Source organism: Ambystoma mexicanum, chromosome 5p (genome assembly GCF_040938575.1).
Source record: "Ambystoma mexicanum isolate Mex_15411 chromosome 5p, UKY_AmexF1_1, whole genome shotgun sequence".
NCBI lineage: Eukaryota > Metazoa > Chordata > Amphibia > Caudata > Ambystomatidae > Ambystoma > Ambystoma mexicanum.
Genome location: NC_090930.1, coordinates 743,794,898 through 743,818,826, shown reverse-complemented (window position 1 = coordinate 743,818,826; position 23,929 = coordinate 743,794,898). Strand labels below are relative to the sequence as shown.

General features: G+C 42.8%; 8 non-coding genes across 8 annotated transcripts; 4 read left to right on the top strand and 4 right to left on the bottom strand.

The window, feature by feature from the left end:
• The first annotated feature begins 1,897 nt into the window (after positions 1 to 1,897).
• TRNAQ-CUG (transfer RNA glutamine (anticodon CUG)) lies at positions 1,898 to 1,969 on the top strand. The gene has a single exon. It is a non-coding gene; the product is annotated as a tRNA-Gln (tRNA).
• A 2,189-nt stretch (positions 1,970 to 4,158) lies between these two features.
• On the bottom strand, positions 4,159 to 4,230 carry TRNAQ-UUG (transfer RNA glutamine (anticodon UUG)). The gene has a single exon. It is a non-coding gene; the product is annotated as a tRNA-Gln (tRNA).
• Positions 4,231 to 6,567: 2,337 nt separating this feature from the next.
• Positions 6,568 to 6,639, top strand: TRNAQ-CUG (transfer RNA glutamine (anticodon CUG)). Its single transcript has one exon. It is a non-coding gene; the product is annotated as a tRNA-Gln (tRNA).
• A 913-nt stretch (positions 6,640 to 7,552) lies between these two features.
• TRNAQ-UUG (transfer RNA glutamine (anticodon UUG)) lies at positions 7,553 to 7,624 on the bottom strand. The gene has a single exon. It is a non-coding gene; the product is annotated as a tRNA-Gln (tRNA).
• Positions 7,625 to 17,445: 9,821 nt separating this feature from the next.
• TRNAQ-UUG (transfer RNA glutamine (anticodon UUG)) lies at positions 17,446 to 17,517 on the bottom strand. Its single transcript has one exon. It is a non-coding gene; the product is annotated as a tRNA-Gln (tRNA).
• A 2,374-nt stretch (positions 17,518 to 19,891) lies between these two features.
• TRNAQ-CUG (transfer RNA glutamine (anticodon CUG)) lies at positions 19,892 to 19,963 on the top strand. The gene has a single exon. It is a non-coding gene; the product is annotated as a tRNA-Gln (tRNA).
• Positions 19,964 to 21,200: 1,237 nt separating this feature from the next.
• On the top strand, positions 21,201 to 21,272 carry TRNAQ-CUG (transfer RNA glutamine (anticodon CUG)). Its single transcript has one exon. It is a non-coding gene; the product is annotated as a tRNA-Gln (tRNA).
• Positions 21,273 to 22,179: 907 nt separating this feature from the next.
• Positions 22,180 to 22,251, bottom strand: TRNAQ-UUG (transfer RNA glutamine (anticodon UUG)). The gene has a single exon. It is a non-coding gene; the product is annotated as a tRNA-Gln (tRNA).
• Positions 22,252 to 23,929: the final 1,678 nt, after the last annotated feature.

The following is a 23,929-nucleotide window of genomic DNA, read 5'->3' as shown; positions in this document are numbered from 1 at the left end:
AAAAGAATTAAATAGTCTCTCTGGATGACTCTGCTTTGATTTCTATGTGCACATTCCTTTTGCGTTTCAGAGGGATTGACCAACATACACAAGAGTGCTTGGAAGACCTCTTCCTCCCTCATGGCATGTAAAGCTAACCTCTCTCCTACGTTGTGTTTTTTTACTTTTTAACTTCCCCTTCCGAGTCATGATCATGTAACTGAATTTACATTTTTAGATTTTAACTGCAGTAGTTGCTTGTTTTTCATTTTTATTTTTTGTGTACGCATACATCCCTTTTTGTGGGGAGGGGGGAGTGATGTCTGTTTACTTATATTAGCTAATATAGGTCATTTTATGTCCGCTTACAATATGTGTCAGGATTTTTTATGTCGTTTGCAATCAATGTCTATTATCAAGTGGTTTGCAGCAGTCATACAAAGGCACGTAACAACCCCAAAACACCTACATAAGTTAGAAATACTCCGGAAGAGTACTCAGTTTATGAAAAGGCGGTGAATCCCAAATAGAACTGTAAATGTAAGCTAGCAAGCAGACCGTGCACCCCTGTTTGGAACTATGACCTGTGTGTTGCCCTCTATTAACAGAACAATGTAACTGCAGCCCATGTCACATAAAATAGAATGTAGAGATTATGCAAATTAACTCCCAGAAGAGGCTGGTGTCACCCCAAAAGGTGTCATGCTTTTCACACCAAGAAACATCCACACATAGATCCCTGCGAACCTCAAAAACGTACCGGAAACCCTGTCCAGCGCTTTGCTCCCAGAGGAGATAAGGTTGAAAAACCACCCTATGTTAAAAGTGTCCATAATCCATGCCAGCTGCCCTGTCTATAGAACCTGGCCGTTCGGGGCCTATGGGCATGAGTGGAAGGGTTTAACCTGCCTGGGTTCTTGGGCATGGTTTCATCATGCCTCAGTTTACAACAGCACTCTGCCGCTTTGTCAGGCTTTAAAGAAGCCTGACTCCTGCAGAGCAAAAGATCTGATTATTTCCTTACATGGTTTGTACGTAAGAATGCGGATGGTGCTCTGAACCTCCTATGGTGGTTATTAAGCATGGTATACATACCATAGCATGTAACTGTGCCTACAAATGGAACATTTTGTTCATTTATCACGGAGTTGTGAAAATGGCAAAATCAAATTGCCATTACTGACACAGACCAGCTGCCGCTGTCCGGACATTTCGTCGAAAGACATTTGGTCGACGTAATTTGGTCGAAAGCCAAATGGTCGATTTTTTTATTTATTTATATATATATTTTTTAGGTTGTAGTTTAGGGGAAAAAAAGGGGGTTGGGGGGACCCCCCCAAACCCCCCCAAAAAAAAAAGTGAAAATAAAAAACAAAAGCAATTCGACCATTTGGTTTTCGACCAAATGGTTTCGACCAAATGTCCTGTCGACAAATTTTTTTCGACGAAATGTCTGGCAACCCAGCTGCCGACTGTTGCTATTGACAGGAGTTCCAGGTGAATAAACTGAGGAGATCACCAGTTCAATTACCTGTGAATGCTTTTTGAAGCTCATTCACAACCATTTCATGCCCGTTCTTTCCATTTTGGCTTTCTGGCTGGCCGAGGGGCCCTTCAGTAATGTTCTTTGCTAACCATAACACCATGGGCCCCTTGCTGGTGCAACCTGACAGAGTTGTAACAGAAATGAGAATCGAGATCTCATGCATAATTTTAACAAACTCATATTCCTAGCCCACGGATATTATGCAAATGTGGAACTGTTTAGTTGGTTGTTGCGCAATAGCAAACTCTTTGCTTTACAGCTCATTTGGATAGGATTCTTCCTCTGGAGGCATAAGATAAAAGAATATTGCATACATTCTCTAAAAGGCTCTTTTTTTGCTGCAATGACGTTCATCATGTCACGAAGTATGTGGGTTCCATGGTGTAATGGTTAGCACTCTGGACTCTGAATCCAGCGATCCGAGTTAAAATCTCGGTGGGACCTTGGGATTTACTGTGTTTGTTTTCCTCTCAGTGTCTTGTTTTATTAGCAATGACGCTGCTGTGTCGCCCACTTTCATAGCATTATTCCCTGGGTGCATTTGAAAAAAGAAAGATTTTCCATGGATGACGCTCTTTAGCCACAATGAAAACCACCACTTTCTGTGGTGTGAAAGACCCATGGTGTAATGGTAGCACCCTAGAGGTTGAATCCAATAATTTGCATTCAAATCTCTGTAAGAGCTTACCATCAGTCGAACCTTTCCCTTATCGTTTATTGTGGATGTCTTCTTTGAAGAAAGGTATGATCCAACTAAAGTAAGTACATTCACGAATGGGCCCTTGGTCGGTACAAACAGTATTTATGCACCTCAGGCCTTTTGTGAATTAAGAAAAGTGTGTTCTTCGTTCTATTTTTCATCTCAAACTGATAACATGTAAAGACTGTTAAGACGCTTGATTAATATCATTGATTCTGAATATGGTCGCTTTTCATAGGATTAACCCTTTAACAATTTTGAAAGAGAATGGCGATACAATAGAGCTGCTTTTCCCAAAATGGTATTATTAATGTTGTTGCTGCATCTTCAAGTAAAAAGAGAATCCATTGGGTCACAGATTGAGCATGTTTCTTAACATTGAGTTGAGTTTGAAAATTTCAAATCTTTTATGTATGTTTCCGATGCAGATCTGCCCATCGACTCAGAATGACCTCACTGTTCATACATTTTAAAAAAATGCATAAAGGTTAAGGTGCTAGGTACAAAAGTGGATTTTTATTAAAAGTTATGCCAGAGAGTGAGAGCGAAAATGAATACCCTACACCACTAACCTTATGAATATTACTATCTTTGGCCTATAATTTAAGACAAAAAGGAGACAAAGTGTGTTAGAGCAAGAGAGAGGTTCCACGGATCGCTGGATTCAAAGTCCAAAGTGCTAACCATTACACCATGGAACCCTTGTTGAACAGAGCTTCATAAGGGCAATGAGAATATAGGGCACAGTCAAGATTTTTACTGACCTATAGTAAGCATTTACTGATATTATATCGAAGCAGCACTGTTGCTGTTGGATGCTGTGCAATCGCAAAGTATTGGCTTCATGCCTCATTTGGATCAAATTCTTCCTCTGGAGTCTAATGATATAGGAATATTACATATTTTCTCAGATGTGCTCTGTTTTGCCAGAATGAAGTGCATCATCCGACTGATTATGTAGGTTCCATGGTGTAATGGTTAGCACTCGGGACTCTGACGATCCGAGTTCAAATCTCGGTGGGACCTTGGGGCTGCTTCTCTTTTAGAGTTGCCTTTTATTTGCAGATAGATATAACAGCAATAGCTTTGCTTTACAGCCCACTTTGATGGCAGTCTTCTTTGACCAAAGAATATTAATAGTCTCTGGGGATGACTCTCTTTTGCCACAAAGAAACTGCCCACTCTCATATCTCCAAAGCTGCAAGGTATAATGGCTATTAAACTGGCTTTTGATCTCAGCGATTTGCATTCAAAGCCCAGGAGGCCCCTAAAATCAGTTGAATTGTTTCCTGATAATTTAGAGTTTATTTCTTCTTTCGAGAAAGGTGTGATTCAAATAAAGTAAGTACATTTAAACAAGGGCACTTGATCAGTAAATGCACTACTTTCTAGAACTCATAACTCTTGTAAGTTATAAAAAGTTTGCTCTCCATACAGTTTGTCAGCTCAAAGAATTACATTTTTTACACATTTAATAAGACCATCAAATTGCTTGAAACATAGGAATGATTGTGAAAGTGAATATGATTCACCAAAATAATTGTATAACATTTTTTAATGTTAATAAAATAGGGCTTTTTCCAATCTTTTCACATCAATGTTGTTTCTGCATGTTCCAGTGAGCAGAGAATCTACTGCACATAGTGTGTACATTTTTCTTTTCATAGAGTTAAGGTTGGACATTATTCATCTGTGGAAAATGTTTCGGAGAGATATCTGGGTGCCCACTCTGATTGACCTTAGGGATTGTACATTAACGATATGTAGTTGCATCACTGTATTGGTATCAGGCACCAAAGTGCATTTAAATGTAATGTCGTGCAGAGAGAGAGAGAGTGTGAAAACGGCTACCTGAGTCGACTGAACTTCTGAATATTAACTCTGTTGAATTGTAATTTGAGAAATTAGAAAATGGAGTGTAAGAGCAAGATAATGGTTCCACCGAGACTTGAACTCGGATCGTTGGATTCAAAGTCCAAAGTGCTAACCATTACACCATGGAACCGTTGCAAGATGAACCTGAGAGCGTTGAATCAGAAATGGCAATATAGAGCACATTTACAATTTTTACAGATTCATAGTCCCAATTGACTGATATCATACAAACACAGCAATGTTGTCGATTGACGTTGTGCTATAGCAATCTCTGTGCTTTATAGATCATGTAGATCAAATTCTTCCTCTTGAGGCATATGATTAAGCAATATTAAATATTGTTTCTGACTGCCTCTGTTTTGGCATAATGAAGTTCAACATTTGCGTAAGTATGTAGGTTCCATGGTCTAATGGTTAGTAGGCTGGACTCTGAATTTAGTAATCCGACATGTTATAGCTATATTTTGTTTTCCTTTGGGTGTATTGTCATTTTATGCACATAGATTTCCTAGCAGTGGCTGTGATGAATAGTTCAATTTGATAGCAGCTTCCTTTCGAGAATTTGAAAAAAAAAGAATTAAATAGTCTCTCTGGATGACTCTGCTTTGATTTCTATGTGCACATTCCTTTTGCGTTTCAGAGGGATTGACCAACATACACAACAGTGCTTGGAAGACCTCTTCCTCCCTCATGGCATGTAAAGCTAACCTCTCTCCTACGTTGTGTTTTTTTACTTTTTAACTTCCCCTTCCGAGTCATGATCATGTAACTGAATTTACATTTTTAGATTTTAACTGCAGTAGTTGCTTGTTTTTCATTTTTATTTTTTGTGTACGCATACATCCCTTTTTGTGGGGAGGGGGGAGTGATGTCTGTTTACTTATATTAGCTAATATAGGTCATTTTATGTCCGCTTACAATATGTGTCAGGATTTTTTATGTCGTTTCCAATCAATGTCTATTATCAAGTGGTTTGCAGCAGTCATACAAAGGCACGTAACACCCCCAAAACACCTACATAAGTTAGAAATACTCCGGAAGAGTACTCAGTTTATGAAAAGGCGGTGAATCCCAAATAGAACTGTAAATGTAAGCTAGCAAGCAGACCGTGCACCCCTGTTTGGAACTATGACCTGTGTGTTGCCCTCTATTAACAGAACAATGTAACTGCAGCCCATGTCACATAAAATAGAAAGTAGAGATTATGGAAATTAACTCCCAGAAGAGCCTAGTGTCACCCCAAAAGGTGTCATGCTTTTCACACCAAGAAACATCCACACATAGATCCCTGCGAACCTCAAAAATGTACAGGAACCCTGTCCAGCGCTTTGCTCCCAGAGGAGATAAGGTTGAAAAACCACCCTATGTTAAAAGTGTCCATAATCCATGCCAGCTGCCCTGTCTATAGAACCTGGCCGTTCGTGGCCATTCGGGGCCTAGGGGCATGAGTGGAAGGGTTTAACCTGCCTGGGTTCTTGGGCATGGTTTCATCATGCCTCAGTTTACAATGGCACTCTGCCGCTTTGTCAGGCTTTAAAGAAGCCTGACTCCTGCAGAGCAAAAGATCTGATTATTTCCTTACATGTTTTGTACGTAAGAATGCAGATGGTGCTCTGAGCCTCCTATGGTGGTTATTAAGCATGGTATACATACCATAGCATGTAACTGTGCCTACAAATGGAACATTTTGTTCATTTATTAGGGAGTTGTGAAAATGGCAAAATCAAATTGCCATTACTGACACAGACCAGCTGCCGCTGTCCGGACATTTTGTCGAAAGACATTTGGTCGAAAGCCAAATGGTCGATTTTTTTATTTATTTATATATATATTTTTTAGGTTGTAGTTTAGGGAAAAAAAGGGGGTTGGGGGGACCCCTCCCAAACCCCCCCCCCCAAAAAAATAAAATGAAAATAAAAAACAAAAGCAATTCGACCATTTGGTTTTCGACCAAATGGTTTCGACCAAATGTCCTGTCGACACATTTTTTTCGACGAAATGTCTGGCAACCCAGCTGCCGACTGTTGCTATTGACAGGAGTTCCAGGTGAATAAACTGAGGAGATCACCAGTTCAATTACCTGTGAACGCATTTTGAAGCTCATTCACAACCATTTCATGCCCGTTCTCTCCATTTTGGCTTTCTGGCTGGCCGAGGGGCCCTTCAGTAATGTTCTTTGCTAACCATAACACCATGGGCCCCTTGCTGGTGCAACCTGACAGAGTTGTAACAGAAATGAGAATCGAGATCTCATGCATCATTTTAACAAACTCATATTCCTAGCCCACGGATATTATGCAAATGTGGAACTGTTTAGTTGGTTGTTGCGCAATAGCAAACTCTTTGCTTTACAGCTCATTTGGATAGGATTCTTCTTCTGGAGGCATAAGATAAAAGAATATTGCATACATTCTCTAAAAGGCTCTTTTTTTGCTGCAATGACGTTCATCATGTCACTAAGTATGTAGGTTCCATGGTGTAATGGTTAGCACTCTGGACTCTGAATCCAGCGATCCGAGTTAAAATCTCAGTGGGACCTTGGGAATTACTGTGTTTGTTTTCCTCTCAGTGTCTTGTTTTAATAGCAATGACGCTGCTGTGTCGCCCACTTTCATAGCATTATTCCCTGTGTGCATTTGAAAAAAGAAAGATTTTCCATGGATGACGCTCTTTAGCCACAATGAAACCCACCACTTTCTGTGGTGTGAAAGACCCATGGTGTAATGGTAGCACCCTGGAGGTTGAATCCAATAATTTGCATTCAAATCTCTGTAAGAGCTTACCATCAGTCGAACCTTTCCCTTATCGTTTATTGTGGATGTCTTCTTTGAAGAAAGGTATGATCCAACTAAAGTAAGTACATTCACGAATGGGCCCTTGGTCGGTACAAACAGTATTTATGCACCTCAGGCCTTTTGTGAATTAAGAAAAGTGTGTTCTTCGTTCTATTTTTCATCTCAAACTGATACCTTCATTTTACAAACATGTAAAGACTGTTAAGACGCTTGATTAATATCATTGATTCGGAATATGGTTGCTTTTCATAGGATTAACCCTTTAACAATTTTGAAAGAGAATGGCGATACAATAGAGCTGCTTTTCCCAAAATGGTATTATTAATGTTGTTGCTGCATCTTCAAGTAAAAAGAGAATCCATTGGGTCACAGATTGAGCATGTTTCTTAACATTGAGATGAGCTTGAAAATTTCAAATCTTTTATGTATGTTTCCGATGCAGATCTGCCCATCGACTCAGAATGACCTCACTGTTCATACATTTAAAAAAAATGCATAAAGGTTAAGGTGCTAGGCACAAAAGTGGATTTTTATTAAAAGTTATGCCAGAGAGTGAGAGCGAAAATGAATACCCTACACCACTAACCTTATGAATATTACTATCTTTGGCCTATAATTTAAGACAAAAAGGAGACAAAGTGTGTTAGAGCAAGAGAGAGGTTCCACCGAGACTTGAACTCGGATCGCTGGATTCAAAGTCCAAAGTGCTAACCATTACACCATGGAACTCTTGTTGAGCAGAGCTTCATAAGGGCAATGAGAATATAGGGCACAGTCAAGATTTTTACTGACCTATAGTAAGCGTTTACTGATATTATATCGAAGCAGCACTGTTGCTGTTGGATGCTGTGCAATCGTAAAGTATTGGCTTCATGCCTCATTTGGATCAAATTCTTCCCCTGAAGTCTAATGATATAGGAATATTACATATTTTCTCAGATGTGCTCTGTTTTGCCAGAATGAAGTGCATCATGCTAGTGATTATGTAGCTTCCATGGTGTAATGGTTAGCACTCTGGACTCTGAATCCAGCCATCCGAGTTCAAATCTCAGTGGGACCTTGGGGTTGCTTTTCTTTTAGAGTTGCCTTTTATTTGCAGATAGATATAACAGCAATAGCTTTGCTTTACAGCCCACTTTGATGGCAGTCTTCTTTGACCAAAGAATATTAATAGTCTCTGGGGATGACTCTCTTTTGCCACAAAGAAACTGCCCACTCTCATATCTCCAAAGCTGCAAGGTATAATGGCTATTAAACTGGCTTTTGATCTCAGCGATTTGCATTCAAAGCCCAGGAGGCCTGTCGGGGGAAATTCTGCCGGGGTCGGCTGGGCCGTCCGCGGACCTCCGGGCAGGGAGGCCCCAACTCCTCCCGTGTGTCACAAAAATGAGTATGAGACGCACACAAGAAGCAAGGTGGTTCTGCTGTTTATTATACAAACGGCAGGGATGGGTCAAGGAGCGTCCGTCCTGACACACACACAATCGTGGGGCTCGCAGGCCCTTTTTACCTTAGTATGACGCGCTACTTGCGTCACCTCGAAAAGTTATCAAAAAACCTATCTCCACTCTGGATTGGTTACTCGAGTGGTAGGGTTAGTATAGCATACATATAGAGAAGAATATTAGTGGCTGAGGGTCAGTCAGGTGGTATACCTGGGTTGTCCCTACAATTAGATACATGAGAATTGTTACATGAAGACCCCTGAGGATTGGTCAATGTTAATGGCGTCAGTGATAAGAGCCCCATGTTCTGATTGGTGCAGTCGCGAGCCTCCCAGCCTGGGACCATCACCGTTCCCAGCTCGCGGTGCACCTGTCATTTGCAACAATGTTTCACTATGGGTACGTGTAGACAATGCGAGGACTTATTCATGGACTGGAAGGCCGACTACTCCTCCTGTCGCAGATGTCCATTGAGTCTTTCATGTGTATCTGCTTGTGTCTCGTAACGAGGGATCCAGGCGCCTCCATTCTCCTAGCCTTGGCATTCGTTCAGGTGTGGCTTGGTCACGTGAGGCGGGACCGTGTTTGAGGCTGAATTCTGCACAATTAATATTGTTTTTTCCACTGTGTGCCTTGTTTAATTTGCAGGTGCGACCTTGACGTTGGTGTGCGGCGTGCGAGATTTGCAACATTGTGGCTTGGCTGTCTGCCTTTCGCCGGGCTCATTCTGCAGGATCAGCAACCGGACTCTTGTTCATTTTAATGTTCATGGAAGCTCTTGCTTGCGGCCTACTTGAATCAGGCGCATAACTGGAGCCGTTGAATGTACAGGTGCTTTAGGTTATAAGGTTTATGTGAAGCGTAAGCAAGCCGTTTAGATCAGGTTCATCGTGCGTCTTGCGTTTCTGCATCTTAAAGCCTTTGTGAAAAATAATAAAGATGCTCGTCCGTGGATGTGTCCGTCACCTATGTCATAGCGCTGAGTATATTCTTTGTGTAGGTTGGTGTAGGAGTGTCCAGTGTGCAGGGTCGTACAGGTGTGACCGTTGGCTAGGTCGTCATGGCATCTCTAACGATGTGTTGGTTTAGTCGAGTTGATCCATGTTGCATGTGTCGGCCTGGGTAGAGCGGGCGGCTGGGCAGGTAGTGCAGGTAGGTGGGCACATCCGTAGGTTCCTGTACCAAGGTATTTGGTCATCTGGTAGATGGGCAAACTCATCTCGTGGCGGGTGCCTAGGCCGTGATCCTCTAGGCCAAGCGCGAGAGGGGATGGGCAGGAGTCTGTTGTTCCATTCTCCCACTTCAGTCCCCCCTCTGGTCGACTTGTCGACCACAAACATATCCTTTTCTCTATCTCCTCTCACTCTCCATATTTTAGTTATTCCTCCCAAATGTCCGTAGTGGTTGACATGGTCTTCAAATGACCAATACATGTATGCACAGGTCCCTCCAGGAGTGCAGTAAACCCATTTCCCTATGTAGCTCCTTGGGTTCCTTGAGTTTTCTAGTTTCACAGATGGTGGGTCCAAGTGGTTGTTGGTTATTTGGTTGCGCAGCCTCTCTCTCTCTTGTATTATCATGCCTGTGTGTTGGCCGTCATCTGCTGGCATCAAGGGGTGCATACCGGCCATTTCAATCATTTCATCTGTGGTGCGTGCCTTCCGGGCTTTCCAAAATCTTATTATGATCAATGTAGCTCCAGCCAAGATCGTACATCCAACTATAATTTTCAGTCCGTCTGACAGCCAAGATGGCATCCATGACCATAATATTGAAAACCAGCTTCCATCCTTTGTTACACCTTTACTTTCATCCATCATTTTAGAATGCATCTGGGCCAATTGTGAAACTGCTTCTGTCAGTGTACCGTTGTCAGCATCGTTGGCAGGGATGAATGTACAGCATGATTGTCCTATCTTTGCGCAAACCCCTCCTTCCATTGCTGTGAGGAGGTCCAGTACATATCTGTTCTGAAGTGCCACCATTCTTACTGCCCGCAGTTCCTCTTTTATGGCGTTAAATCCATTCACTGTAGAGTTGATGGTCATCATTAGTTCCCATCTAGTTATCTGGAGCCATTTTGCATTTGCGTAAGCCTGTAATCCCGGATGTATTATCGAGGAGAAGAACATTGCTGCTCTGCTAAACAGTCTGTGTTCTGGTGGAATTGAGGTGAGTGCTGTTTCTGATCTACCCCATAGGTAATTTCCTGTCAGAGGTTCTCCTTGTCTTTTCTTTCTATTCAAGACAGTATTATTGCTGTTAGTTTCGTTCTCAGGCCCCTTCTGAGGTTGCCCAGACCTCTTCTTCCTCTTGTTCCCTTCATCCATTTTGGGGAAGTTGGCCATATTCACGTGTTTCTGGGGTACCACTAGTGATGGTACATTGACGTGCACTATTGTACATATACCGTTCCACAGCGGGGGTAGTGTGTGGTATGCTTTGTCTCCGCAGGCCCAGTAGTGGTCCATTATCACTGCTGTCCCCGCTCCCCCCTCAGGTAACTCCACCACGTTTGCACAGTTGATGTTATATCCTACGTCCACCTCTCCTTTATGTTGGTAGCATACCTTAGGTGCAGTTAGTGGCAGTATTATTATTGGGTCTTCATCCTTTTCTATCCACGTGAGCATGGGTACGTACTTGATCCAAGTCGTCCAACATCTGTGGTTGTGCCCATCGATAGTGGAAATAGTTTCTTTTGTTATCATGTTGCTGCCAACCACTCCTTTCTCCCATTTGTTGTCCAAGTACACCAGTGCCCTCTCCCAACATCCTGTTTTACCAGCAACTTCAGTGGCATACCAATCACATGGTAGGTACTGTAGTGTTACCTTCTTTGTTTCTCCTTTTTCGGGACCACTCGTCATGTATCTGAAGGCTTCAGTGTGTAGACTTTTCTTGTGGTAACTTAAATAAGTCTTGAGAAAATTGTTTTCATATGGATATGAGTCACGTGTTTTCCACACCAGTTGTACCACTGTCCCTTGAAACCTTTCTTTCGTTTGGAACAGTGCCAGGTATATTATGCACCGTGCTGTTTTTTCATCTATTTCCGTGGCAACAAAAGTCCGAGAAGCGCTCATGGCATATGGAATCAATGAGCAAACGTAGCAGCTGTCTTCTGTTGTCTGCTTGCCTATGTGGGTCATGTGTTGATACCACATGTTGTTTGAGATGTGCGCTGAATCTTGTATGTAGTTGTCAATACCTTTATTATCTGAGTATGTGCTGCGTTTAACTCTATTATCTTTGTGTGGGATTATACTAATACCACCTGACGTATCACCTGTTGCAGCTGGGGGCGGGGGTATGTTAGGTTTGGGTACAGCAACAATATTCACAGCATAGCCGTACTGCCATACAGAGGCAGCCAAGAACCCGGTGATCATCAAAATCCCTATCAATTTTATTACACAAGCTAATTTCACCGGCATTTTGCTCTTACCTTGCTGCAGTCCGGCAGCTTATTCTTGCGACGTTAAAGTTGCCCGCCTGAAACTTCTCAATATGCTTGTTACTAGTGTTAGTGGTTTTTTATTTTTAAGCCCTCCCTATCAGATAGTCATTCAGTGCCAGGCGAAGAGCTGTTCCCATGCCACTCTAAGTGATCTATCTCTTAGGGCAGGCAAGTATGGGTGGAGGTGGGGCATTGAATATTCTATGGCCAAGAGGAATGCTGTGTAGTAGACACGTACCCTTCTTTTATTCAGGTACGTTGGCCTTCTTACTTCATATACAAATTGGTGTGACAATTCTTCTGGGTAGTTATCGTCTGAGGGTACCATCTACTCCTGGGCAGTGAATTTGTTAGTTAACTTACTTTCTTAACAGTACAATAATACGCAGTACCTGCATGTGCGAGGGAAAAGAAAGAGAGAGAACATTTAAGTGTTTACATGTGTATATGTGCAAAACAATGTCCTTCAGTTCTGTTGTTACTACAGTGGGTAGGGGGTCAATGGGCAGAGGGTTTGGGGCTTAGCTGGCGGAAGTCTCTTTATTCTTTGATCGGGTGACCATGGGGTGGGTGGGTCCAATAGTTGTCTCTGGAGGATCTGGGGGTTGACACGGTATGGGGACACTTAAGCCGTCAGTAATGGTAGAAGTCTCTTCCTCCGTTGGCGACGCTGTTGTTGTTCTTCCGATGGCCCTGTCGGTGGCGCTGGGGCGGGTCAGAAGTTTGTAGATCTTTACGTCATGTAGGTGATTCCAGGCACGTTTGTCCTGTAACTTTACTGCTCTCGTTAATGTCTCCTCTACCAGATGGGGGCCAGTGAAATGCGGGGCGTTCCACTTTCTGTTGAAATTGCGGAGTAGCACGTGGTCACCTTTAGCAATTTTACACAGTCTTTCCTTTTCCAGTTCTTTAACCGCGTCTTCTTGTTGGTCGCTGTTAGACCCGCCCCGTGTGAGCTCGAGCTGTTGAGACACAAACATTACACTAGTAATCAAAGAAGACACATATTGGTACATTTCTTCACCAAAAACATTGGCAGTGCTATCTTGGTCTGAGAATGCTCTTGATGTTGGCGTCAGAGGAAGGCGCATCTGGCGTCCGGTAACCACCTTGTGCGGTGTGAGGTGGTGATCGGAGCCGGGCCTATTTCTTAGTTCGAATAGGGCTAATGGAAGGCAATATAGCCAACTCTTTTTTGTTGTTTGCTGTATTTTTGCAATTGCTTCCTTTAATAGGCCATTCAGGCGTTCGCATACACCGTTGGCCTGGGGGTGGTATGCACATGCAAATTTGTGTTTGATGCTCAATAAGGACGTGATGTGCTGGAACATTTCGTTTGCGAAATGCGGGCCATTGTCTGACCGCAGTACCTCGCACACCCCCCTCTCTTCTCCGGTTAATGTACCTCGTAACTTTAATAGTATCTGTGCAGCTACCCACTCGTCATTTCCTATTTCCTCACTTTGCTCTTCTCCATTCCTCCCCTCCCCTTCTGTCATTTTCCTATATGCTGATCCCGTCGTACTAGTCCGTTCCCCTTCCTTGTGGACGCCTGTCACCGCATATGGTGGTGGGCTGTATGTTGGGTTCGAGTACCCCTCAGCCGCCCTTAGTTGTTCTCTTCCTATTTCTCCTAGTTCCCTTAAAGGGTACAACCCCCCTCCCTCTATTTTCACTACCCTTGCTAGGGTTATATCGTCGCCCTGTTCCTTTTTTAGTTCATTTTCTTTTGGGTTGTTATTCTTTTCTCCTCCCTCTTGTCCGTTCCCCGTATTCTTTGGGCCTTCACTCTCCTTCTCCCCACTCTCTCCTTCCTCCTTAATCTCTTTTTCTTCCAGCGTTTCCCCCACAGTGAACATTCCATTTGGTCCTGGTCGGGACCCCTGGAACATCCGCCATAAGTTAAACATTTCCACATGGTTAGTCAATTTCTTCCCCTTGTATGTATTATGCAGATGGTTTAACAGTGAATGTTGGGTATATGGATCGAAGCTACCATTAGGTGGCCATGGGGTTGTCATTTTGTTGTCCGTCCCCTGTGTCCATTCAATGCTATACTTGATCAATTTCTCCCGATGGGGTGACAGTGTTTTGCATATGTGCTGTAGTGGTGTAGTGAGGGTGTTCCCCCACCCTCCCAATCTTGCTCCGTGTGACATAGCAGCGCTCCACTTGCTATCCTTCCCCTTTTGGTAGCTGTTATTTAAATAACACCTATAATGCACAACCTTGTACCTTTACCTGGCCCCCGTGAGTTTGGGGACTTGCGATAGTCCGCTAAGGGAAATTATTAAAATATAGTATTTACATTTGCATATTCTTTTCTTCCTTGTCTTCCTTTACACAACACCCTTACGGCCCCCTGCAGCCGAGGCGCACGTAGCCCCCTACAGCTGCGTACCCTTTGTGACATTCTTATACAGTCGTCCTATTTTCATTTGCTCCTCCTCCCTCTTCTACACTGGTCGTGGACGGCGTTCTCCGTGCGCAGCCACGTCCCCCGTTTCGCCTTTTTCCCGATCGCTTCGTTTCTGCTTATCTCCGTCTCCACTCCCTTACCACAATTCTCTTCCCCACCACCCTCCGAAAAGATATAAATGCCTTGTGTTCGGGATATCCTATGAAAGCCCTACTGGTGACGTCACCGATCTCTTCAAACTATTAGTCAGTTCTCAATACACCTACACTCTATCCCTGTTAACCCCACAGCTGTCTTCCTGTCACGGCTGGAAAAGGTAACCAACAATATATAATCGGACTGCGCACACTGCGTCGCCTCGCGTGTGATACGCCCCTCGACAGGAGGGCTTAACCAGCCAATTATCTTCCGTATTGGGCAACCAACTAGCTACCGCCTACAGGGAAACGTCATCTACCTATCGAGTTTCTTGCTCGATCAATAGGGATCCTCATCTACTCATTGATCAATAATTACCAAATCGTAGGAAACCGCGCACACACACCCATACACGTAGTCGCGACTTAGGCCAATCAGTGTCTACGAGCGGCCGCACGTGATGTTTTCGTGCTCCGCCCCCTATCTCGTGTAACGTAGCTGACTGCTCTCGCACTCGTTCGGCTACCATTCATTTCATAGCCAACACTAAATTGTCAAACCTTCGCCGCGCATCTGTGCAACACCTCCCTCCTCCCTTATTTAATTCCTCCCCCTCCCTCACAATTTCACATTGCTTGTTGGGTGTGGCATACTCACCAAGTTCTCTCAATGCGCGGTCGCTCGACTGCGTGCACCCCTCCAAGCGGCTCGCCACCTCCCCTCGTCTGGACCACGTCTGGACACTCGCCAACCGCGGGCGGGATACTTCTCAACCGGCTCCCGAAGGCCAATATCCGGATTGCGCCGTCCGGTCTTCTCGCAGTTCCGCGATGGTCCTGTAGTCCTCAGAAGGGGGCAGCGGCAGAGGGGGCCGCGCCGCCGGGCCTCCTCGCAGCGGGAGCACTCGGAAAAAATAAAAATAAAAGCAGACCTTAAACAGATCTCAGCAGTGCCTCCAACTTGTCGGGGGAAATTCTGCCGGGGTCGGCTGGGCCGTCCGCGGACCTCCGGGCAGGGAGGCCCCAACTCCTCCCGTGTGTCACAAAAATGAGTATGAGACGCACACAAGAAGCAAGGTGGTTCTGCTGTTTATTATACAAACGGCAGGGATGGGTCAAGGAGAGTACGCGTCCGTCCTGACACACACACAATCGTGGGGCTCGCAGGCCCTTTTTACCTTGGTATGACGCGCTACTTGCGTCACCTCGAAAAGTTATCAAAAAACCTATCTCCACTCTGGATTGGTTACTCGAGTGGTAGGGTTAGTATAGCATACATATAGAGACGAATATTAGTGGCTAAGGGTCAGTCAGGTGGTATACCTGGGTTGTCCCTACAATTAGATACATGAGAATTGTTACATGAAGACCCCTGAGGATTGGTCAATGTTAATGGCGTCAGTGATAAGAGCCCCATGTTCTGATTGGTGCAGTCGCGAGCCTCCCAGCCTGGGACCATCGCCGTTCCCAGCTCGCGGTGCACCTGTCATTTGCAACAATGTTTCACTATGGGTACGTGTAGACAATGCGAGGACTTATTCATGGACTGGAAGGCCGACTACTCCTCCTGTCGCAGATGTCCATTGAGTCTTTCATGTGTATCTGCTTGTGTCTCGTAACGAGGGATCCAGGCGCCTCCATTCTCCTAGCCTTGGCATTCGTTCAGGTGTGGCTTGGTCACGTGAGGCGGGACCGTGTTTGAGGCTGAATTCTGCACAATTAATATTGTTTTTTCCACTGTGTGCCTTGTTTAATTTGCAGGTGCGACCTTGACGTTGGTGTGCGGCGTGCGAGATTTGCAACATTGTGGCTTGGCTGTCTGCCTTTCGCCGGGCTCATTCTGCAGGATCAGCAACCGGACTCTTGTTCATTTTAATGTTCATGGAAGCTCTTGCTTGCGGCCTACTTGAATCAGGCGCATAACTGGAGCCGTTGAATGTACAGGTGCTTTAGGTTATAAGGTTTATGTGAAGCGTAAGCAAGCCGTTTAGATCAGGTTCATCGTGCGTCTTGCGTTTCTGCATCTTAAAGCCTATGTGAAAAATAATAAAGATGCTCGTCCGTGGATGTGTCCGTCACCTATGTCATAGCGCTGAGTATATTCTTCGTGTAGGTTGGTGTAGGAGTGTCCAGTGTGCAGGGTCGTACAGGTGTGACCGTTGGCTAGGTCGTCATGGCATCTCTAACGATGTGTTGGTTTAGTCGAGTTGATCCATGTTCCATGTGTCGGCCTGGGTAGGGCGGCCGGCTGGGCAGGTAGTGCAGGTAGGTGGGCACATCCGTAGGTTCCTGTACCAAGGTATTTGGTCGTCTGGTAGATGGGCAAACTCATCTCGTGGCGGGTGCCTAGGCCGTGATCCTCTAGGCCAAGCGTGAGAGGGGATTGGCGGGAGTCTGTTGTTCCATTCTCCCACTTCAGGCCCCTAAAATCAGTTGAATTGTTTCCTGATAATTTAGAGTTTATTTCTTCTTTCGAGAAAGGTGTGATCCAAATAAAGTAAGTACATTTAAACAAGGGCACTTGATCAGTAAATGCACTACTTTCTAGAACTCATAACTCTTGTAAGTTATAAAAAGTTTGCTCTCCATACAGTTTGTCAGCTCAAAGAATTACATTTTTTACACATTTAATAAGACCATCAAATTGCTTGAAACATAGGAATGATTGTGAAAGTGAATATGATTCACCAAAATAATTGTATAACATTTTTTAATGTTAATAAAATAGGGCTTTTTCCAATCTTTTCACATCAATGTTGTTTCTGCATGTTCCAGTGAGCAGAGAATCTACTGCACATAGTGTGTACATTTTTCTTTTCATAGAGTTAAGGTTGGACATTATTCATCTGTGGAAAATGTTTCTGAGAGATATCTGGGTGCCCACTCTGATTGACCCTAGGGATTGTACATTAACGATATGTAGTTGTATCACTGTATTGGTATTAGGCACCAAAGTGCATTTAAATGTAATGTCGTGCAGAGAGAGAGAGAGTGTGAAAACGGCTACCTGAGTCGACTGAACTTCTGAATATTAACTCTATTGAATTGTAATTTGAGAAATTAGAAAATGGAGTGTAAGAGCAAGATAATGGTTCCACCGAGACTTGAACTCGGGTCGTTGGATTCAAAGTCCAAAGTGCTAACCATTACACCATGGAACCCTTGCGAGATGCACCTGAGAGCTTTGAATCAGAAATGGCAATATAGAGCACATTTACAATTTTTACAGATTCATAGTCCCAATTGACTGATATCATACAAACACAGCAATGTTGTCGATTGACGTTGTGCTATAGCAATCTCTGTGCTTTATAGATCATGTAGATCAAATTCTTCCTCTTGAGGCATATGATTAAGCAATATTAAATATTGTTTCTGACTGCCTCTGTTTTGGCATAATGAAGTTCAGCATTTGCGTAAGTATTTAGGTTCCATGGTCTAATGGTTAGTAGGCTGGACTCTGAATTTAGTAATCCGACATGTTATAGCTATATTTTGTTTTCCTTTGGGTGTATTGTCATTTTATGCACATAGATTTCCTAGCAGTGGCTTTGATGAATAGTTCAATTTGATAGCAGCTTCCTTTCGAGAATTTGAAAAAAAAAGAATTAAATAGTCTCTCTGGATGACTCTGCTTTGATTTCTATGTGCACATTCCTTTTGCGTTTCAGAGGGATTGACCAACATACACAACAGTGCTTGGAAGACCTCTTCCTCCCTCATGGCATGTAAAGCTAACCTCTCTCCTACCTTGTGTTTTTTTACTTTTTAACTTCCCCTTCCGAGTCATGATCATGTAACTGAATTTACATTTTTAGATTTTAACTGCAGTAGTTGCTTGTTTTTCATTTTTATTTTTTGTGTACGCATACATCCCTTTTTGTGGGGAGGGGGGAGTGATGTCTGTTACTTATAGTAGCTAATATAGGTCATTTTATGTCCGCTTACAATATGTGTCAGGATTTTTTATGTCGTTTCCAATCAATGTCTAATATCAAGTGGTTTGCAGCAGTCATACAAAGGCACGTAACACCCCCAAAACACCTACATAAGTTAGAAATACTCCGGAAGAGTACTCAGTTTATGAAAAGGCGGTGAATCCCAAGTAGAACTGTAAATGTAAGCTAGCAAGCAGACCGTGCACCCCTGTTTGGAACTATGACCTGTGTGTTGCCCTCTATTAACAGAACAATGCAACTGCAGCCCATGTCACATAAAATAGAAAGTAGAGATTATGCAAATTAACTCCCAGAAGAGCCTGGTGTCACCCCAAAAGGTGTCATGCTTTTCACACCAAGAAACATCCACACATAGATCCCTGCGAACCACAAAAACGTACAGAAAACCCTGTCCAGCGCTTTGCTCCCAGAGGAGATAAGGTTGAAAAACCACCCTATGTTAAAAGTGTCCATAATCCATGCCAGCTGCCCTGTCTATAGAACCTAGCCGTTCAGGGCCTAGGGGCATGAGTGGAAGGGTTTAACCTGCCTGGGTTCTTGGGCATGGTTTCATCATGCCTCAGTTTACAATGGCACTCTGCCGCTTTGTCAGGCTTTAAAGAAGCCTGACTCCTGCAGAGCAAAATATCTGATTATTTCCTTACATGTTTTGTACGTAAGAATGCGGATGGTGCTCTGAACCTCCTATGGTGGTTATTAAGCATGGTATACATACTATAGCATGTAACTGTGCCTACAAATGGAACATTTTGTTCATTTATTAGGGAGTTGTGAAAATGGCAAAATCAAATTGCCATTACTGACACAGACCAGCTGCCGCTGTCCGGCAGTTTGTCGAAAGACATTTGGCCGAAAGACATTTGGTCGACGTAATTTGGTCGAAAGACAAATGGTCGATTTTTTTATTTATTTATATATATATATTTTAGGTTGTAGTTTAGGGAAAAAAAGGGGGTTTTAGAAATAAAGGGGGTTGGGGGGACCCCCCCAAGCCCCCCCCCCCAAAAAAAAAGTGAAAATAAAAAACAAAAGCAATTCGACCATTTGGTTTTCGACCAAATGGTTTCGACCAAATGTCCTGTCGACAAATTAATTTTTTTCGACTAAATGTCTGGCAACCCAGCTGCCGACTGTTGCTATTGACAGGAGTTCCAGGTGAATAAACTGAGGAGATCACCAGTTCAATTACCTGTGAACGCATTTTGAAGCTCATTCACAACCAGTTCATGCCCGTTCTCTCCATTTTGGCTTACTGGCTGGCCGAGGGGCCCTTCAGTAATGTTCTTTGCTAACCATTACACCATGGGCCCCTTGCTGGTGCAACCTGACAGAGTTGTAACAGAAATGAGAATCGAGATCTCATGCATCATTTTAACAAACTCATATTCCTAGCCCACGGATATTATGCAAATGTGGAACTGTTTAGTTGGTTGTTGCGCAATAGCAAACTCTTTGCTTTACAGCTCATTTGGATAGGATTCTTCCTCTGGAGGCATGAGATAAAAGAATATTGCATACATTCTCTAAAAGGCTCTTTTTTTGCTGCAATGACGTTCATCATGTCACTAAGTATGTAGGTTCCATGGTGTAATGGTTAGCACTCTGGACTCTGAATCCAGCGATCCGAGTTAAAATCTCGGTGGGACCTTGGGAATTACTGTGTTTGTTTTCCTCTCAGTGTCTTGTTTTAATAGCAATGACGCTGCTGTGTCGCCCACTTTCATAGCATTATTCCCTGGGTGCATTTGAAAAAAGAAAGATTTTCCATGGATGACGCTCTTTAGCCACAATGAAACCCACCACTTTCTGTGGTGTGAAAGACCCATGGTGTAATGGTAGCACCCTGGAGGTTGAATCCAATAATTTGCATTCAAATCTCTGTAAGAGCTTACCATCAGTCGAACCTTTCCCTTATCGTTTATTGTGGATGTCTTCTTTGAAGAAAGGTATGATCCAATTAAAGTAAGTACATTCACGAATGGGCCCTTGGTCGGTACAAACAGTATTTATACACCTCAGGCCTTTTGTGAATTGAGAAAAGTGTGTTCTTCGTTCTATTTTTCATCTCAAACTGATACCTTCATTTTACAAACATGTAAAGACTGTTAAGACGCTTGATTAATATCATTGATTCTGAATATGGTCGCTTTTCATAGGATTAACCCTTTAACAATTTTGAAAGAGAATGGCGATACAATAGAGCTGCTTTTCCCAAAATGGTATTATTAATGTTGTTGCTGCATCTTCAAGTAAAAAGAGAATCCATTGGGTCACAGATTGAGCATGTTTCTTAACATTGAGTTGAGTTTGAAAATTTCAAATCTTTTATGTATGTTTCCGATGCAGATCTGCCCATCGACTCAGAATGACCTCACTGTTCATACATTTAAAAAAATGCATAAAGGTTAAGGTGCAAGGCACAAAAGTGGATTTTTATGAAAAGTTATGCCAGAGAGTGAGAGCGAAAATGAATACCCTACACCACTAACCTTATGAATATTACTCTCTTTGGCCTATAATTTAAGACAAAAAGGAGACAAAGTGTGTTAGAGCAAGAGAGAGGTTCCACCGAGACTTGGATCGCTGGATTCAAAGTCCAAAGTGCTAACCATTACACCATGGAACCCTTGTTGAGCAGAGCTTCATAAAGGCAATGAGAATATAGGGCACAGTCAAGATTTTTACTGACCTATAGTAAGCGTTTACTGATATTATATCGAAGCAGCACTGTTGCTGTTGGATGCTGTGCAATCGCAAAGTATTGGCTTCATGCCTCATTTGGATCAAATTCTTCCTCTGGAGTCTAATGATATAGGAATATTACATATTTTCTCTGATGTGCTCTGTTTTGCCAGAATGAAGTGCATCATGCTACTGATTATGTGGGTTCCATGGTGTAATGGTTAGCACTCTGGACTCTGAATCCAGAGATCCGAGTTCTAATCTCGGTGGGACCTTGGGGCTGCTGCTCTTTTAGAGTTGCCTTTCATTTGCAGATAGATATAACAGCAATAGCTTTGCTTTACAGCCCACTTTGATGGCAGTCTTCTTTGACCAGAGAATATTAATAGTTTCTGGGGATGACTCTCTTTTGCCACAAAGAAACTGCCCACTCTCATATCTCCAAAGCTCCAAGGTATAATGGCTATTAAACTGGCTTTTGATCTCAGCGATTTGCATTCAAAGCCCAGGAGGCCCCTAAAATCAGTTGAATTGTTTCCTGATAATTTAGAGTTTATTTCTTCTTTCGAGAAAGGTGTGATCCAAATAAAGTAAGTACATTTAAACAAGGGCACTTGATCAGTAAATGCACTACTTTCTAGAACTCATAACTCTTGTAATTTATAAAAAGTTTGCTCTCCATACAGTTTGTCAGCTCAAAGAATTACATTTTTTACACATTTAATAAGACCATCAAATTGCTTGAATCATAGGAATGATTGTGAAAGTGAATATGATTCACCAAAATAATTGTATAACATTTTTTAATGTTAATAAAATAGGGCTTTTTCCAATCTTTTCACATCAATGTTGTTTCTGCATGTTCCAGTGAGCAGAGAATCTACTGCACATAGTGTGTACATTTTTCTTTTCATAGAGTTAAGGTTGGACATTATTCATCTGTGGAAAATGTTTCTGAGAGATATCTGGGTGCCCACTCTGATTGACCTTAGGGATTGTACATTAACGATATGTAGTTGCATCACTGTATTGGTATCAGACACCAAAGTGCATTTAAATGTAATGTCGTGCAGAGAGAGAGAGAGTGTGAAAACGGCTACCTGAGTCGACTGAACTTCTGAATATTAACTCTGTTGAATTGTAATTTGAGAAATTAGAAAATGGAGTGTAAGAGCAAGATAATGGTTCTACCGAGTCTTGAACTCGGATAGTTGGATTCAAAGTCCAAAGTGCTAACCATTACACCATGGAACCCTTGCGAGATGCATCTGAGAGCGTTGAATCAGAAATGGCAATATAGAGCACATTTACAATTTTTACAGATTCATAGTCCCAATTGACTGATATCATACAAACACAGCAATGATGTCGATTGATGTTGTGCTATAGCAATCTCTGTGCTTTATAGATCATGTAGATCAAATTCTTCCTCTTGAGGCATATGATTAAGCAATATTAAATATTGTTTCTGACTGCCTCTGTTTTGGCATAATGAAGTTCAGCATTTGCGTAAGTATTTAGGTTCCATGGTCTAATGGTTAGTAGGCTGGACTCTGAATTTAGTAATCCGACATGTTATAGCTATATTTTGTTTTCCTTTGGGTGTATTGTCATTTTATGCACATAGATTTCCTAGCAGTGGCTGTGATGAATAGTTCAATTTGATAGCAGCTTCCTTTCGAGAATTTGAAAAAAAAAGAATTAAATAGTCTCTCTGGATGACTCTGCTTTGATTTCTATGTGCACATTCCTTTTGCGTTTCAGAGGGATTGACCAACATACACAACAGTGCTTGGAAGACCTCTTCCTCCCTCATGGCATGTAAAGCTAACCTCTCTCCTACCTTGTGTTTTTTTTAATTTTTAACTTCCCCTTCCGAGTCATGATCATGTAACTGAATTTACATTTTTAGATTTTAACTGCAGTAGTTGCTTGTTTTTCATTTTTATTTTTTGTGTACGCATACATCCCTTTTTGTGGAGAGGGGGGAGTGATGTCTGTTTACTTATATTAGCTAATATAGGTCATTTTATGTCCGCTTACAATATGTGTCAGGATTTTTTATGTCGTTTCCAATCAATGTCTAATATCAAGTGGTTTGCAGCAGTCATACAAAGGCACGTAACACCCCCAAAACACCTACATAAGTTAGAAATACTCCGGAAGAGTACTCAGTTTATGAAAAGGCGGTGAATCCCAAATAGAACTGTAAATGTAAGCTAGCAAGCAGACCGTGCACCCCTGTTTGGAACTATGACCTGTGTGTTGCCCTCTATTAACAGAACAATGTAACTGCAGCCCATGTCACATAAAATAGAAAGTAGAGATTATGCAAATTAACTCCCAGAAGAGCCTGGTGTCACCCCAAAAGGTGTCATGCTTTTCACACCAAGAAACATCCACACATAGATCCCTGCGAACCTCAAAAACGTACAGGAAACCCTGTCCAGCGCTTTGCTCCCAGAGGAGATAAGGTTGAAAAACCACCCTATGTTAAAAGTGTCCATAATCCATGCCAGCTGCCCTGTCTATAGAACCTGGCCGTTCGGGGCCTAGGGGCATGAGTGGAAGGGTTTAACCTGCCTGGGTTCTTGGGCATGGTTTCATCATGCCTCAGTTTACAATGGCACTCTGCCACTTTGTCAGGCTTTGAAGAAGCCTGACTCCAGCAGAGCAAAAGATCTGATTATTTCCTTACATCTTTTGTACGTAAGAATGCGGATGGTGCTCTGAACCCCCCATGGTGGTTATTAAGCATGGTATCCATACCATAGCATGTAACTGTGCCTACAATTGGAACATTTTGTTCATTTATTAGGGAGTTGTGAAAATGGCAAAATCAAATTGCCATTTCTGACACAGACCAGCTGCCGCTGTCCGGACATTTCGTCGAAAGACATTTGGTCGAAAGACATTTGGTCGACGTAATTTG